This window comes from Anabrus simplex, chromosome 9 (assembly GCF_040414725.1).
Source record: "Anabrus simplex isolate iqAnaSimp1 chromosome 9, ASM4041472v1, whole genome shotgun sequence".
Classification (NCBI taxonomy): Eukaryota; Metazoa; Arthropoda; class Insecta; order Orthoptera; family Tettigoniidae; genus Anabrus; species Anabrus simplex.
In genome coordinates, this window is record NC_090273.1 from 165543201 (window position 1) to 165562135 (window position 18935).

The following is an 18935-nucleotide window of genomic DNA, read 5'->3' on the forward strand; positions in this document are numbered from 1 at the left end:
AAATATTCCGTCATTAGACGGAGTAAACAAATTCAAACATGTTTCGGCTCGTTTGAGCCATCTTCAGTGAAAAATGAGGGGAGATTTGAAATAATTTACATAATATAAGTTGAAAAAATGCTAAAAAAACATAATGAAGGAGCAAATGATAAAACAAACAAAAGAGAGCCTTGACGGAAACAAAATTAGTACAAATATACAATATTTACATCAATATGCGGAGCAAAAAAAACTCACTGCGACAAAATTCAGTGAAAAGGTGTTAATTTAAAATAATAATTGAAACTAAAAACTGTGTTAACCTAAGAAAACGAAGGAATGAAAAAACAAATGATGCAGACGGAAATGAAAAATAGTAGCACATGGTGAGGTTGTGGACCTCATAGTTTACAAAATATTGTTTAGTAACAATAACAAACAGGTTGAAATCACTGTCAAAAATCATCCTTGTAGAAACCCATCACATTAAATTGGTCAGAAGGGGAGCAGGAGCAAACATTTTTGAGAAACCAAGCCTGATATGACATGCAGGCGAAAAGCCTGTGACAAGGAAAAAACACCAATGAAATTTAAAGCTTTAGAAACAACAGCATTCTCAAAATCTTCTCAATCTAGCGGTCCCTTTCTTGATTATTGTTTCATAATGTTGGCTGGTGTCTTGCCTTATTATAAACGGTCGGAAGGGCCACGATATAAAGTTGAGAAGCTGTGTTAGGCAGAAGACAGATGCATAGTAAACTGTAAGTGATCTAGCGGAAACCGTCAATGAAGCTCTAATCTGTAATGGAAAAATGAGGTTGTGTGAGAAACGTGGGGTGATAAGTAAAAAGTGTAGAATGGGTGTGAAGAAAGCTTAAACATACGGTGTTTAGCAGGTGGTTGTCCTCTCAAATGGCCTGGCCTCTTAAAGTAACGGTCTCGTTCGCGTGATCGAGTCTATTGTTGGTTCGACTGTGTTTGCTAGGATGGAAGGAGTGGTCCAGGGCTGGTGTGAGGAGGGAGGAGTGGTGGTGAGTTGGAGAGATGGAGGTGGGGTTTGTTTGTGTTATAGAAATTCTGACAAATATATGGAATGAATGTTTCAAGTAGAATGTTCTTTTTCTCGCTGACTTCATTTAAATTGTGAGAGGGGCTCATAAACTGATCTAAATCGATGTGGATGCTCTCGAGAACGTTGAGCAAGGTGCCTTTTTGCTCGTAATGCAAGATCTCGAGGTCTTTATCTATTGAGGTGTATTCGTGGCCGGATGCTTTATGATGTTCACTCATAGCTGAGAAACGATTATATTTGAGAGCATTGCGATGTTCAGCGTATCTTATGACAAAATTGCGGCCTGTTTATCCAATATAGCTGGAATTACAGGATTGGCATTTTAATTTGTAAACTCCAGAGTTCAAATATTTGTTGTTAATGTTGTTATAGTTATTGTTGACAGTGTGTGGATTGAAAATGAGTTTGGAGTTGGTGTGGGAGGTTCTATAGGCTATTTTGATGTTGTGTTTCTTAAAAATATTAGAAATTTGGTAAATGTTACTATTATTGAAAGTGAATGTGGAAAACTTTTCTTTAGGAGCGGAATCTTTTTCTAGGGTAGTCTTGGGTCTGCTTTTATAACTGTTGATGATTCTGTTGACGAAGGTTCTACTGAAACCATTGTGTTCTGCAATATTGTAAATGGTATTAATTTCTTTTTTGTAATTCTTGCGAGATAAAGAGACAGTTAATGCTCTGAGGACCATGCTATGGTAAGCTGCTTTTTTATGTATGTCTGGGTGCACAGAGGTCTGATGGATGGTATTGATGGTATGGGTGGGTTTCCTGTATATATTGAAGGATAAAGTGTTGTTGCTGTTACGCATAATGGTTAAGTCCAGGTAATTAAGGGCCTTATTGTTTTCTAACTCTATGGTGAATTTTATATGTGGGTCAATGGAGTTGAGAAATCCAAGTACTGTGTTGCTGTTAGTGACGTAACAAAGCGTGTCCAGTGTTGAATGCCGTTGATCTTGCCAATGATGTGAGAATGCTCTAAATGATCAATGTAGATGTCTGCAAGGATTCCTGAAGCTGGTGACCCTATGGGAAGACCTATCTGTTGGTAAATGACATCATTGAAAGTGAAGAAATTGTTGTTCAAAGTAAATTCCAGAATCTGAATAAATTCATCAATTTCGCCTATACTTAAATTGCTGAATTTGGAGAGATTATTCTTGATCAATTGTACGGTGCTGTTAACGGGAACATTAGCGTACATGTTAGTAATATCAAAAGAATGAAGAGTGTGGTGTTTGGATAAATTAAAGTGTTTAATCTTGTTGCAGAATTCTAAGGAGTTCTTTACTGATGTGTTGGCTTAAAAACGATAATGTGACTTGAGGAATTTGTGAATGAACCGAGATACTTCATAAGTCGGACTGTTTCTGAAACTGATAATGGGTCTTATGGGGACGTCTGCTTTATGGATTTGGGTAGCGCTTCGGCTGTGGAAAGCTTCGGATTCATGATAATCATTTTGGATTTTTCAAGGTCATTAAACAGAAATGAAACATTCTTGATAATGGTTTTTAGGTCTCTTTGTATTTTATTAGTTGGATCTTTTTTAGAGGTTATGAAGTTGTTGTCTGCAAAAAACGTGTGTGCTTTATTAACATAGTCCCTTTTGTCCATGATTGCGGTAGCATTTCCTTTGTCGGCTTTTGTTATAATTAAGTCGTTTTGTTTGACTTTTTTCTTTAGTTTGTTTACTTTAGCTATGTGCACTGTGTTGGGTTTAATGGTTTGTTGTTGATTAAGGATGGAAGATAGCTTGTGTTTGACTTCATATCGGACTTCTTCTTGTATATTTATTGATAATTTGCTAATGGCCAATTCAGATTCAGCTATGGTGGATATTAAATTATCACAGTTAGAAGGATTACCCCAATTATGTTTAGGTCCCTTGCTCAACACATCGAGATCATCGGCATCAAGACTGATTTTACTTAAGTACTACAGGTTGGTGAAAATCATTAGGCCTAGTGTTATTTGGGGTGTTATGTTTGCTAAGTGTTGTTTTTGTTTTTGAAAGAGCATTCCACTTCTTGTCAAGTGTGTTTTGTTTCTTTAACAAAGTGAGGTTAAGTTTGTTAGAGACGTGTAGTTGAAAGGACGTCCATAATATACTATATAAATATTTATTACCTGAACTTGATTACAATTTGTTTCACCAGCAGTTATCAAGAAATTGCATGTTTGTTGATGATTTATCACAATGATTTAATTTAAAAATTTAAAAGTCACTGATTTTCAATATTTTTTTCAGTTTTCCCTGACTTTTCCCAAATTTCTTGATTTTCCCTGACTTAAATTTAAAAAATATTATAAAAATTTATTAGGATGAATATTCAATACAATTGAGTTCCTAAAGCTTATTATACTAAAATCTGATGGGACATGTTTCGCCCCTTATAAGGGCATCAGCCTTTTTATACTCATACCTAAAAGATAAAAATCAGGATCCTGATTGTTTTGGTCAAAGTATAACATTAAGCATGAGTATTATACAATGTGAAATTGTTACGAGTTCTTAACTGATAATTCAGAGTCAAAGCTTGTTTAAAATGTTTATGAAGAACTGAATAATGTTGGTGTGATATTACACTGGTGATTTAAAACATTTAACAAAATAGACATCTAGTCCATATCCACATAATAATACGAACGTCTATGGCTAATGTTGAATCTTGAGTTGCGGTACCACTGTGCGAGTGTGACTGATGGTGGAAGGGGAAATATGGGCGGGAAGGACGGCAGGCGTGTGCGGGTTGGGTAGAGTGGAGGTGGCTTGGTAGGGGATGGGGTGGGGATTCAAGGCGGAGCTGAAAGTTGCGGGAGAAAAGGTAATTGTTTCAGAAAAGTACCTTTAATTAAACTTAGGACTGAGTTCTGGTTGGCTGAATTATTGTTTCTGAGAAAACATACATACATACTGCACCCATAAGGTGAATTGCCTGATGTATGCATTGATAAAAATAATTAAATTTATATATGTGAATACTGCAAATAGCAAGTCAGTGCAGATATCTCACAAGAAGCAACATAGAGACCTCACAGGGTGAACATACATCCCCTTAACTTGCTTTAAGGCATGTCTGAAGAAGGCTCTTGCTAAAAGCATCCGGCAATAAAAATTTATGGTGCCGACGATGTGAAAGTCTCTGCCAAACTTTTCGCACGAGAAAGAGGACAGTGGAATTTTCCGCACCTTAAGGAGGAACAGAGACAGTCCAGTGAGACAGAGTCATACCTAACTCCCCTCTGCGAAAGTGTTGAACCCGTGCCGAAATATGTCAGTCTAGCTGGAGGCAGTTTTCAGCCAATCAGAAAATTACAAAATTAAACTGCCCTGTTTCAGCGGGAATATTATTTAGTCTTTCGTGATTTGGAGAAGAGAGTAATAGAAATATACTGTGTTCCAGTCTTGAAATAAAATTTGAGGAAATGTTTGTGCGGTTATGTGATTAATTATCTTATAAATAAGAAGTTATCCGCATTAAAGTCTAAAGTTCGGAAGAATGGTTTCACCCACAAGACTGAGTCTTATGGCGGGAAGGCGCCGTATTTTGGCAGTAAAACAATCCCAGTGACGCGTTGAAATTTGTAAAAAAATGAACGATCATTTCTGACATTCAGGTGCAACATTGAAATCACACTGATTTTTGGAGTCATCAGAGTGTATTCATTGAATAATTAATCTACAGACATTTGGAAAATTAATTCGAGGGTGTGATATCACTATGCCATTCCCCTCCACAGGACTACTTTGAAGGCGTGGTGTCCAGAATTTACAAAACTACCGGTAGCATCTTACTGAACACCCAGTCTTAGTTGCATTTTTAGAGTCTACGGTCAAGCTTGAGACGAGCAGCGCAGAGTGAAGTTTAACTAAACTCGCCATTGTGTCAGTCATCGCGTCGCGTATGGTCGGTGAGTTGAATAATGTGATGGACATTGGAGAACGATTATAATATTACGAGATCAGGTAGAATAGAAACTGGTGGGACACTTATTATTGTCGAGATGTCGCAGATTTTCTATTATGATTTTTCACAAATAGACATTAATGTGTTAATCTCACGGCGTGCACAGATGAACTATACTATTTTGCAGAATGATAGCGGCTGGAATATTTATATTCGCAGCATATTACAAGCTCACGTAACTTTTGCAGCAGGAGTTGATTGAAGAAGTCATTAAATTCAGAAGGACAAATTTAAGCAGTTTTCCTTTGTGTGTGATCAGTAAGATATCGCAATTAGATCTGCATTTTATTAAAATACTGTTCAGTTGGGACAATGGAGCCGGTACTAGTTGCACTAATTAGAGGGTGAAGACATTTGGCAGCTACGGAAGGTAACGGGACAGGACTAGGTCTGGCCGTATCTTTTCTATTTCCGAGACCAGGTGAATGACATTTTAATCCCCAGTACAAACAAGCAGAGAACGAGCTAATTGCAGACAAAGTGGAAAGGACACGGCAAGCGGAGCATTTCTGTTTCTGTCAACGGAAGCCAAACTCTGTGTGTGTTAATTCCATTTATGTTGTGTAAATTGTATCTTAATGTAAGCTTCAAGAATGCGTGTGATTCAACCTATATTGTTGTGTAATTTTATCACTATGTGCAAGATGGATTAAATCAATGTGAAGCGGGGTAAAAGAGCATGTTGTATTTATATCTTATGTAATTAATAATGACGTGAATAACTCGTGGTCCGGTTAGGTTATTGATTTCATGTATTTTTTTGTATAGGTAAATTCACATAGCTGAGATGGAGTGCGTTTAATGTAATTTTGTAGCGTGGTCCGTGATCGTGACCAGGGCAATAGCATCTAACGATCGGGATGTTGATGCCCGGGGCTCTATAATAATATACTTAAAGTTTCAGTCAGTCATGTTTGAGACGGTCATTGATGTGAGTTTTATGTTGGTGATTAATAGGATATTTTCGGTGACATTTCAGAATATTTTATGTCCAGGTTTATTGTAGATACATTTCGAGGCCTTCATAATAATAAAAACTATTTGTTACCTATAGGTGTTGTCAAGTCATTTAAATGCAGCTGAGGTGGTTTTATTCAGAAATCCATTATGTATCGTGGATGTTTTATTGAATTGTATTCAGATTTAGCCAAGTTGTATTCACTGTCAGACGACGAGTTTTGGATTTTTCTTGTCGTGCTGATGCATGATTTGAATGCACGATTTCTTTTGGGTGCATAGTTTAAATTTGATAGTAGAATGTTGGCAGGCAATCATGTTTTTATATTCAGGTTAAAGTGAGGAATCGTTGCTGACCAGCTCTGGTTTTGATATGTTGAAATATATGGCGATTAATAGAATAGGAATGAAAGATCGAAGTATGAAAACAAATATGCAATAATATCCCTGATGGTAATAATTATGAGATGGAAAATAGAGTCTTTGAGGACCATGTCATGCAAACCCAGTGAATGTCGAATTGTGCTTGTGAGAACGGCAGAATGAACTTGTGCAACTATTGAGCTCGTGTGGAATAGAAAGATGCTACGTTGATATAAAATGCTACATTGATAAAAATGAGATAAAAATAAGAATTGAAAATAATCAGCTCAAGAGATATGAGTTTTAAGTCTACGGTAGAATACATATGATAATTATGTGCGGAAGTGTTAAGTACGCAAATATTACCAGGGATGATGTAATCCTCGGAGATATTCCAAATACGGGGCCGAGTTTGAAGCATGAAAACTGAGCGGGCTAGCAATGAATATTTTGGAATTTATGTTGTGATCATTGCGATCTACATTTCCATTTTTTTGAGCTTTGGAATATCAGCCATGGACATTTTGTCTTATGTTACGTGATTGCCACCAAAGTGCACCTCAACGTCTCGAAAGTTTGTTGTTGACAGCGGATTTGGATTTGGTAAATTGCGTATTTTTTTAGAATTTTTGATGTAGGCGTTGATCACGTTTATTTTTGAGATTTTCGTTGTCTTTTTATTTTCATTTTTGATGTTTTGATTTACTGTGTTTTAAGCGTAGACATTGAAGGTATGTGGTGTAACAGTTCAAATACCGTTACAAGGTAATATCTGTATTTTATTATTATTATTGCATCTGTGTTATTATTATTATTATTATTATTATTATTATTATTATTATTATTATGTCCGTATTGTTATTATTTTATCTGTGAGATTACTATTATTTTGTTATAATTCTTATTCAATTCAAGTTTGCAATGCTTGTCGCTTGCAGGATTGTACTTAGATGTATGCATATATACGTGTTTGTAAAAAACACAATACATGTACAGTGAGAATTGTTATATATCAGATGTTGGATATGACATCGTTACATTGTGCAATAATGCTGGCGATTCTGCCAAGTCATTGCTACGTCATGGGTACGTCATCGTGAGCTATTAGCAATGCGCTCAGAGACTCAGCCGCCCCAGGGGATTTCACCATTACATGCAACAGTTTGAGGCGTTGTGGGAGTGCGTCATTGTTATTTCTGGAGATTACGTAGCTGTGTCAACCAACGTCTATAAAAGGTGGATGCATATTGTAGCGTCAGTCATTAGTTAAACGGAAGCTGAACAGTGAAGAAGTCTACGAGATGAAGAGGCCTCAGTCGGTCAGTCAACGAGTGTGAACGAGAGATGGAGAAGACTCAGTGAGCCATAAATTATTGGTCATTGAGAGAGTGAGGCCAAAGTTGGTCGGTTACTTAGTTGACGACACGGATGCAAGGGCTTACCATGGAGTCAGAGAGGGATACCACCTGCTATGAGGTAATACCATATTGACTTACAAAGAAGTCAGATGATATGGAGAAGAAGCAGTCACAAGGATGTATCACCAAGTTAGGCGTGACACATCTACAGCAAACACCAGATCAAAGGAATACGTCGTAATTACCCTCAAAGTGTTGAAGGTACAGTCAAGTGAATCAGTGAGGGAAATATTTCGTATAAATTGTTAAATGTCCGGTCAAGAAGAATTCAAATTCATGCCTAGTTTCTTTCAGTTGCAATGTCATAATTTCATATTCTCATCTGTTTTATCGCAACAAGACTCACTATTTTTTATATATTATTTAAAGAATATATTTTGTTCTATCAAACGAATTCATAGTTTTATTTCAATGACAGTAAAATATCTTAACCTCAAAATTAATGGGGAAACTGAACGCCAATCTCCTTTTCCCAGAACTTATATGGTATGTTGTCAAAAGTAAGCTTATTACCCCACACCCTAGAGATAGTCAAGAGTCTTATTCTATTATTGCTGCACTGAGTGGCAGCTGGCGCCCTTCAAATAACGTATGTGTAAGTAAGCAGGTAACAAGTAAGTGTGAGTACAAGGTCCGACGAATGTGTATTTTTATTTAATGAATGTTAATTTTCAAAATTTTCGTGTTAAATGCAGATATTCATATTTTCCATATTAAATTCAGATTTAAATGTTTGTTGATTCAGTAAGAGAGTCACGAACATCTTACAGTAGATATCTGTTTTATTTTGTAAATTCAGTGTAGGTGTAGCTTAGATCATTTTTGTGTTTTGGGCACTGTGTAGACAGTGCTGTGTATATTTTGTGTAAATTAGAATTTCAAATGTTAGTTTAGTAGGACCACCCGGTATTCACAGTCAAATAATTAACAGCAGGTTCTTTACGCTTACATGAAGGCACCGTAAATAAACTTGTGCCACTACAAATTTAATTTATGCAAACGAACCGACCTTTGGTAATATGTTATGTGAATAATACCGCAAGTTGATTCAATGAGATGGAATCTGCCGCCATCAACAATAATATAACACAATTTGTTTATTTTTAGTAAACTGTAATAAAAGGCAGATCAAATGATGTTAAAAGGCGAGTTCATTTGGTTAATGTAAATACTGAGGCATGTAGCCTACTATTATTTTTGTATTGATTGTCCGGAACTATCACAGTAAGTTAATTTAAGGTGTATCATGGCTAAATAATTAATTTCTGAGAGTTAATTTCATTTTATTGAAACACAGCTTTTGTGATTTTCTTTCAGCCACTAGATTAATCACGTGGCAAGGTTATAAAATTAAAAGTGATAGTATTAATCAATGGAAAGAGTGTTCATGGTTCTTTCTTTCTTTCTTTCTTTCTTTCTTTCTTTTATTTTAAAAATTATTGTTAACAGTTGGGTAACTTGTAAGATTAATAAGTCAAGAATAGTGAGTTTTAAGATACCCATGAGTTGTCTCAGACTATTTTAATTAATTAATTAATTGTTTAATTACATAATTCCTTTATTTACAATTTTCAGTTTTGTTTGTAAATCTGAGACATTAGTACGAGTGGTTCTTTTATGTTGGCGCCTATCGACGCAGTGTTTGTTTATTCATGATGACGTTCATTATTTTAATTCTGACCTACAGTCAAGTTTATTTGAGGCAGATTTTTGAGTTTTTTATTTATTTCGGTTATTCACTTTTTTATCCATTTTTGTTCCACTTCATTTTAATTTTTACTATTTTTTGTTGTTTTGCAACTTTTGTTAATAAATTACGTTCATTTAAATTCGATTCAGTCTTGGGTAAATTTATTTGTAGTTAGTTAGATCCATTGTTATTCTTATTTCCTCAACCCTATTTTGTTGTGGCCCTACAATCACGAGGAAAGCTGAGGGACGTTTCCACACCCAAGGAGAGAGAGAGAGTCTACGTGTCCGGTGAGTATTTTTGTTTTTATTTTTCAGTAGCAGCCGGAGCATCAATTTATCATGAGGAGCACCGCCACACATGCCTTGAAAAGGGCACAATACATTATCATTATAGACTATTATGCCTTTCCAGCGTTCAGTCTGCAAGCCTCTGAGAATTTACTAAACGTCGCCACAATTCGATTTGCAACTAGTGTTGTGGCCTCATTTAGTTCTATACCTCTTATCTTTAAATCGTTAGAAACCGAGTCCAACAATCGTCGTCTTGGTCGCCCTCTACTTCTCTTACCCTCCATAGCAGAGTCCATTATTCTCCTAGGTAACCTACCCTCCTCCATTCGCCTAACATGACCCCACCACCTAAGCCGGTTTGTGTGTACAGCTTCATCCATCGAGTTCATTCCTAAATTAGCCTTTATGTCTCCTCATTCCAAGTACCCTCCTGCCATTGTTCCCACCCCTTTGTACCAGCAATCATTCTTGCTACTTTCATGTCTGTTACTTCTAACTTATGAATAAGATATCCTGAATCCACCCAGCTTTCGCTCCCGTAAAGCAAAGTTGGTCTGAAAACAGACCGATGTAAAGATAGTTTCGTCTGGGAGCTGACTTCCTTCTTACAGAATACTGCTGATCGCAACTGCGAGCTCACTGCATTAGCTTTACTACACCTTGATTCAATCTCACTTACTATATTACCATCCTGGGAGAACACACAACCCAAATACTTGAAATTATCGACCTGTTCTAGCTTTGTATCACCAATCTGACATTCAACTCTGTTCCAAGATATTAGACACAATCTGCCATTAAGACCAAGTCGTCAGCATAGGCCAAACTGCTTACTAAATTCCCACCTAACTGAATCCCTCCCTGCCATTTTATGCCTTTCAGCAGATGATCCATGTAAACTATGAACAGCAAAGGTGAAAGATTACAGCCTTGTCTAACCCCTGTAAGTACCCTGAACCAAGAACTCATTCTACCATCAATTCTCATTGATGCCCAATTGTCAACATCAATGCCTTTGATTGATTTTAATAATCTACTTTTAATTCCATAGTCCCCCAGTATAGTGAACATCTTTTCCCTCGGTACCCTGTCATATGCTTTCTCTAGATCTACGAAACATAAACACAACTGCCTATTCCTCTCGTAGCATTTTTCAATTACCTGGCACATACTGAAAATTTGATCCTGACTGCCTCTCTGTGGTCTGAAACCACACTGGTTTTCATCCAACTTCCTCTCAACGACTGATCGCACCCTCCCTTCCAAGAAGGCAGTGAATACTGGTATACTAATCAATGAGACACCTCCATAGTTGTTGCAATCCTTCCTCTTCCCTAGCTTATAGATAGGTGCAATTTGTCCAATCTGAAGGTATCTTACCAACACTCCACGCTCGTTTTACTATTCTATGAAGCCATTTCATCCCTGCCTTCCCATTATACTTCACCATTTCAGGTCTAATTTCATCTATTCCTGCTGCCTTATGACAATAGAGTTTATTTACTATCCTATCCACTTCCTGAAGCATAATTTCACCCACATGACTTTTCTCCTCCCCATGAGCTTGGTTGTTCGCAACACCACCAGGAAGATTTCCTTTTACGTTGAGAAGATGTTCAAAATGTTCCCACCATTTCTCCATTGATTCCCTGGGATCTATTATGAGTTCACCTGAATTACTCAATACACTGTTCATTTCCTTTTTCCCTCCCTTCCTAAGATTCTTTATTACTGTCCTGAAAGGTTTCCCTGCTGCTTGACCTAGCCTTTCCAGGTTTTTACCAAAATCTTCCCACAACTTCTTTTTGGATTCAACAACTATTTGTTTTGGTCTGTTTCTTTCATCTACGTACAAATCCCTGTCTGCCTCGGCCCTTGTTTGGAGCCATTCCTGATAAGCCTTCTTTTTACGTTTACAGGCTGCTCTCACTTCATCATTCCACCAAGATGTTCGCCTTTTCCCATCTTTACACACAGTTGTTCCTAGGCATTCCCTTGCTGTTTCTACTACAGCATCCCTGTATGCCACCCATTCACTTTCTATATCCTGAACCTGCTTACTGTCTACTGTTCGAAACTTCTCACTAATCATATCCATGTACTTCTGTCTAATTTCCTCGTCCTGGAGATTTTCTACCCTTATTTTTTTGCAGACAGATTTCACTTTCTCTACCCTAGGCCTAGAGATACTTAGTTCACTACAGATCAGACAGTGGTCTGTATCATCGAAAAATCCGCAAAAAACTCGTACATTCCTAACAGATTTCCTGAATTTGAAGTCTGTTAAGATATAGTCTATTATGAATCTGGTACCCCTAGCCTCCCATGTGTAGCGGTGAATAGCCTTATGCTTGAAGAATATATTCGTAACAGCTAAACCCATACTAGCACAGAAGTACCAGCAAACGCTTCCCATTCCCATTAGCTTCCATATCTTCCCCACATTTACCAATCACCCTTTCGTATCCTTCAGTTTTATTCCCAACTTTCGCATTGAAATCGCCCATTAGCACTATTCTATCCTTGCTGTTGACCCTGACCACGATGTCACTCAATGCTTCATAAAACTTGTCAACTTCATCCTCATCTGCACCCTCACATGGTGAATACATGGACACAATCCTTGTCCTAATTCCTCCAACTGACAAATCTACCCACATCATTCGCTCATTTCCGTGCCTAACAGAAACTATGTTGCGTGAAATGGTAGCTCTACCCCATACTGTGCCCTTCCCTTTGTAACACCCGTCAAGTACACTTTATAATCTCCTATATCTTCCTCATTATCTCCCCTTACCCGAATATCACTTACTCCTAGCACATCCAGATGCATCCTCTTTGCTGACTCAGCCATTTCTACCTTCTTTCTTCCATAAGCCCCATTGACCCTTTGAGAGTCAGGTTTCTTAGTCCAATGCACAGAGTCAGGTTTCTTAGTCCAATGCACGCCCCAAAATTTAGGTTATTGCACATGTTTGCAAAACAACCCTCAAGAGGCATTATATTTTAATGAAGCAAATGAATTTAACATAGTATGTTAACAAGACATCAAACAACTAGTTTGAGCACAAAACTTGTGAAACATCATTTTTAGTAATGTTTTTTGGTATGGTAATCCTCAAAACAAGATACAAGGAACTTGCTTACTTAATCTGCTTACCCTCCAGGGTTGGTTTTTCCCTCAGACTCAGCAAGGAACCCCACCTCTACCGCGCCTCAAGGGCAATGTCCTGGAGCGTGAGACATTGGGTCGGGGGATACAACTGGAGAGAATGACCAGTACCTCGCCCAGGAGGCCTCACCTACTATGCTGAACAGAGGCCTTGGTGGGGGATGGGAAGATTGGAAAGGACAGGCAAGGAAGAGGGAAGGAAGCAGCCGTGGCCTTGAGTTAGGTACCATCCCGGCATTTCCCTGGAGGAGAAGTGGGAAACCACGGAAAACAAATTCCAGGATGGCTGAGGTTGGAATCGAACCCACCTCTACTCAGTTGACCTCCCGAGGCAGAGTGGACACCGTTACAGCCCTCGTACCACTTTTCAAATTTCGTGGCAGGGCTGGGAATCGAAACCGGGCCTCTATGCGTGGCAGCTAATCACACTAACCACTACACCACAGAGGAGGACAACAATTTTTTGAAAATGTCAATTTCTGAACAATTTTTCGTCAGTGAAACATTCTGAATTCCTGACTTACTGCCACTGAAGTTAAAAGCGGTTGGCGTGAATTGGTTAGTTATAGTCTCATCTTCCCAAACTCTGTGATTACTAGGCGCTTTATTTACGTTCGTTCGCTTCGGACGTGGCGGCTGTAAGACCTCATCCTCACTTTCATTTAAGTCTTTGCCACTTGAATTATTTCCAGATATACCTCCTACATCGTCTTCAAATACTGAACAATCACTTTCAGTATTCATAAGAATTTCACGAACTGTATCGTCGCTTGTTAAGCAAGTCAGCTCGACTTCGCGCAGCCATGTTCAACTGTTTGCAACTGACTCGCTAAAGCTGAAGACATCTGCTTAAAAACATTTCATTTCCAGCGCTCCCCGTGGTGATATAATAACCTAACTACTTCAAAATATAGCCAACAGATGTAGGGAGCTATCCGTTTTTCAATCGTTGTCCAAAGATATACAGTTACGAAGATATATCACTTCAAATTCCGACACGCAATATATTGCGCCGTAACCACAGCGGCTTGATAGCTCCCCATCGAATTCCATTTCGTTCGCCAAGTTGTTTCCAAGGAGTACCTCACCTGTCAAATGGGAGTGGGACTCCGCTACTCCCATACGTCCGAGGCTTGCTTAAAGTGTTCTTAGCTCGGTAAATTCATGAAGCAGGATGCTACCCTACTTGCACATAGTCCAAGTGAGGATCTCTCCTCTAATGGGTTATGGACCACCGGTGAATTGTGTAGTCCTAGCCGCCTGAGCACAAGGAGGGCGACGACTCAGAACATTTAAAAATAGGAGAGGATTTCCACCAATCAATACTTATTTATTGTATATATTAAATTACAGGACCGGTTTCGACCTCATATTCAAGGTCATCTTCAGCTGAACCATACATACATATTTATATAATGAAGCTTTGATTAAGATTGTGGTGTTGAAGGAATGCCATATGATGATGATGTACATTTAGTTACATACAAATGGGGCACGTCTTAGCGTGAACTGGCGTATATGTCATTCTGTACAATATTGCAACTGTATGTCTAAAATGTTGAAGGTCTTAAAACTAGTGTATAAAACACGTCTTTTCCTAAACTAACTTATATATATGTACAAGATAAAAACAATATATAAAAACACTTCATGCATATGAACATTCGTTCTTGCTTGGTGGTCAATACATCGACTAACTTCCGTATTTAAGTCTTATTCACAGTTGTGCACTTCAGCTGCTATTCTTAGAGTTTGTAAAATTGCATGGATAAAAGTTTTGTCTTCCTGTGCGTATGTGAGATAAAACACTTTCAATTTAAAATAGGTGCCAAATGTATGGATGAAATTCAAGTAAAATATGTTCAGCTCTGCTGTGTGTGTTGCCCTTTTATTAGAACCAATTCATGTTGTCTTTTTGGCGTCCGTAAATTTGGATGATATTGGTTTCAAAGTAGTGGCTCCTTTGGAGCCAAAAAGACAACATGAATTGGTTCTAATAAAAGGGCAACACACACAGCAGAGCTGAACATATTTTACTTGAATTTCATCCATACATTTGGCACCTATTTTAAATTGAAAGTGTTTTATCTCACATACGCACAGGAAGACAAAACTTTTATCCATGCAATTTTACAAACTCTAAGAATAGCAGCTGAAGTGCACAACTGTGAATAAGACTTAAATACGGAAGTTAGTCGATGTATTGACCACCAAGCAAGAACGAATGTTCATATGCATGAAGTGTTTTTATATATTGTTTTTATCTTGTACATATATATAAGTTAGTTTAGGAAAAGACGTGTTTTATACACTAGTTTTAAGACCTTCAACATTTTAGACATACAGTTGCAATATTGTACAGAATGACATATACGCCAGTTCACGCTAAGACGTGCCCCATTTGTATGTAACTAAATGTACATCATCATCATATGGCATTCCTTCAACACCACAATCTTAATCAAAGCTTCATTATATAAATATGTATGTATGGTTCAGCTGAAGATGACCTTGAATATGAGGTCGAAACCGGTCCTGTAATTTAATATATACAATAAATAAGTATTGATTGGTGGAAATCCTCTCCTATTTTTAATTGTGCAATTGTCAATACGGAAATGAAAATTATAGATTACGACTCAGAACATGTCCGAGATGCCCACTCCCATTCCATAGCAATTGGTATCCCGACTCTCAGGACCACTTACTAGGCCACTCAGCCATTGCCCATGGTTCACGAACTAGGACGTGACTACGGTAACCCACAAACATGAATTTTCCATTATGTTGAATAAAGGACCCTTATTTGCTAATTCAAGGATGTCCATGTCCTTTTCGATATGGGTAAAATTATGGTTATAATCTTGCATGTGTTGGCCGATAGCTGAAAACTTATTGTATTTTATTGCGTTAGTGTGCTCATGGTATCTTATATTGAAGTTTCTTCCGGTTTGCCCGATGTAGCATTTTTCACAGGTATTACATTTGATCCTATAAACTCCTGATTTAAAAAAAACTGCTAATATTGTGTAAAATGTTTGTGTTTTTATTGTTGGTTTTGAAAGCTATTTTAACGCCTTGTTTCTTGAAGATATTGGTTAACTCGTAAATATCATTGTTGAACGTGAAGGTGGAAAATGTTACAGGTTTAGTTATTTCTTTTTTGAGGGTAGTTCACTTTTCTTTTACTGTAAGCGCTTGGCGGCAGTCAGTCTATAGTCTCACGTTCTCAGACTGCCACGTGTAAACATGAATTCAACAAAGTGTTTGCAGTCTTTTACTGTAAGTGAAAAATTGGAAGTTATAAAGGAAGTTGAAATTATCGGAAATTGTGCCGCCGGTAGGAAATATGATATAGATGAATCTTGTATTCAAGATTGAAGAAAGGAGAAAGATTTTCCTTTTTAAACAGTAGGGGTGATCGTAGAGTTTTCTGCGGGCAGAGTATACAGTTTCCTGAAATTGAACAGATTCTGTACCAATAGGTAACAGAATGGCGGGAACTGGGGTAAGGCGTGTCTACCGAAATGTGCTTTACGCCCCAATGACTCCTTTTACAGTTTTTGAAGATACCAAAGTGCCGGAATTTAGTCCTGAAGGAGCTCTTTTACATACCAGTAAATCTACCGACACGAGGCTGATGTATTCGAGCACCTTCAAATACCACCGGACTGAGCCAGGATCAAATCTGCCACGCTGGGGTCAGAAGGCTAGCACCTCAACCGTCTGACCTACTCAGCCCAGCGAAATGTGCCAATTAAAAGGATTAGAAATCGCAAAAGAACTTTCTACACCAGAGTTTAAAGCAAGCCGAGGGTGGATCAGAAATTTCTTTAAAAGGAATGGACTGAGCATTAAAAAGCGTGTTCCTACTTCCTATGAAGAAAAACTGTTTCCCTTCCAATGCCATATAATTTGGTTGCAAAAGAAAAATTTGTATCTGCTTTCCCCAAATTGGAAATGCAGATCTATTTTGAAATGCCACTAGACAGTACTGTGAGTGTACAGTAATGTTATGTATTGTACCAGGAAAAAGGCGCTTGACACTAATTTGATGAGCATGGACTATATCTTAGGGTGTGGCTTAAAAACATTGCAGTTGGTACAGAGAGGGGTATAGTTCATCGAACTTAGAGATTTTTTTCAATAATCTGAGTTTATTGATCATTGAAGACAAGTTAATATCACCTTCATACAGTAGAATTGAAGTGTCGTGGCCAGCTGGTAACTCTGGACCCTGGGATGGTGCTGGATACGGCCTGGGTAGGAACCACGCCTGCCTGGATGCGAAGTTCTCGGAGTTCTGGAATTAAGAGTTCTCGATTCTCCAGACGCACACGTTCCGGGCTTCGATCTTTGGGACGTGATTTACATGCAAGTTCCCCCTACGGCACTCCACTTATTTGTAGCACTGTTAAATAGATATGACTTTTAAATTATTGCATCTACTCATACAATGAAATAAGGCAAGGGTTACTAAATCCTTGATTCAAACACTTCATTGAATCAAAAACGTTCCTAAATCATCACTTGAAAAACAGGATGATTGAACTAAATATTTGACCTTGTATTGGTCAAATTAATGTGTAAAATGTCGAGTTCATGACATGAGCTTACTAACACAGGCATGGTAAACTAGAATGTTCTATAGGGTTACCAATTATAGTCACCACAGTTCTCAATGCACAGTTTATGAAGGTTCAGAACACATTGGCACATTTGCAATAAGCTTAGTAAATGAAATAGTACTCGGAAAATGTCTTATTCCGTCGATAAGCAAAATAAATAATCATTAAAGAAAAATGGTACTTGGGAAAAGTCTAACTCCATAAATTGTGAGTTCACTTATAACACTGGAAAGTTCTATGTTCCCTCGGAATATGGCATGTGTACTATGAGTTGTCACAGTCTACTATGTTGACACGAGTCTAAATACAAGTCCTGATGCAGCACTCGGAAAGTATTTCATGTTTTCAGAATCGAATGCAATGTTTGAAAATACCCTAAATTCCACAGTTTGTCATGAAACATAAGTTCAATGTGGTACTTGGAAAAAAATCATACCATTCACACGAAAGTTTACGTTGCCACAGCTTTGTTGTAGAACACAAGTCCAACTTACACACTCGGAGAATTTCTATGTTCCTGAAATCGGTCCACGAAAGTACAAGTTCGAAATACAAGTTCAAACGTGATACTTCCAGAAGTCACAACACTCACGAGATTTCTAAGTTCCTTCAATAGTCACCGGAGCACAAGTCCTAACGCGGCACTTGAAGAAAGTAACAAAGTTTCAACACTAGAATTTCAAAGACTTATCTGACTATAGGTTCAGTCCGCACTCGTAGCGCTCCTCCCGTCACCCGTGCTGCAGAGACGGTGGAGTGACATATACTGAATTTGTAGTCCGGATCGCCCTCCTTTTATACCAGATTGTGGGAAAGCATCTAGAACATGGGTATTATCTACCCCTATAACCCCTAAAGTACATGGTGGATTTTCCTATGAATTTGACAGGTTGCGTCTTCACGATGGCAGTGTCAAAATAGCAATATTTTAACGCAAAATAGACTTTTGCAGGCGGGCTGGGACATGACCATATACGGTCATGTAGAGCTCACTCGAGGCGGCTACGTCATTGAGTTCGGCGGGCTGCATATCCTCCGCCTCGCGCGAAGTTCAACAAACATACTTCGAACTTCTCTTCCGTATCGGCGTTCCCGGTACAGTATACTTGCTGATGGAACTAAACTTCCACCGTATGTTGCCTTGAAGAGAAGAAAATCTACCTGGTGGTGTTATTGTCAGAACTCAAAACTCCAGTTGCTAGTGCACTGCTTGGACAGAAATGCTTGCTTGTTATGGACACCTACCGCGGTCACCCAACAGAAGAAGCAAACCAAAGACACAAAAACCGATTTATCAATCATTCCGGGCGGACTGACGTCCATGTTACAGTCTTTGGATGTCTGTGTAAACTGTACGTTCAAAGCAGCCTTGAAATAGCTGTATACCGGCGG

General features: G+C 38.2%; 1 protein-coding gene across 2 annotated transcripts in view; it reads right to left on the minus strand.

Moving 5' to 3' along the window:
• LOC136881178 (DNA replication complex GINS protein PSF1) overlaps positions 1–18935 on the minus strand; it is a 198838-nt gene that overhangs the window by 89103 nt on the left and 90800 nt on the right. The gene's annotated exons all lie outside the window — the stretch shown is intronic.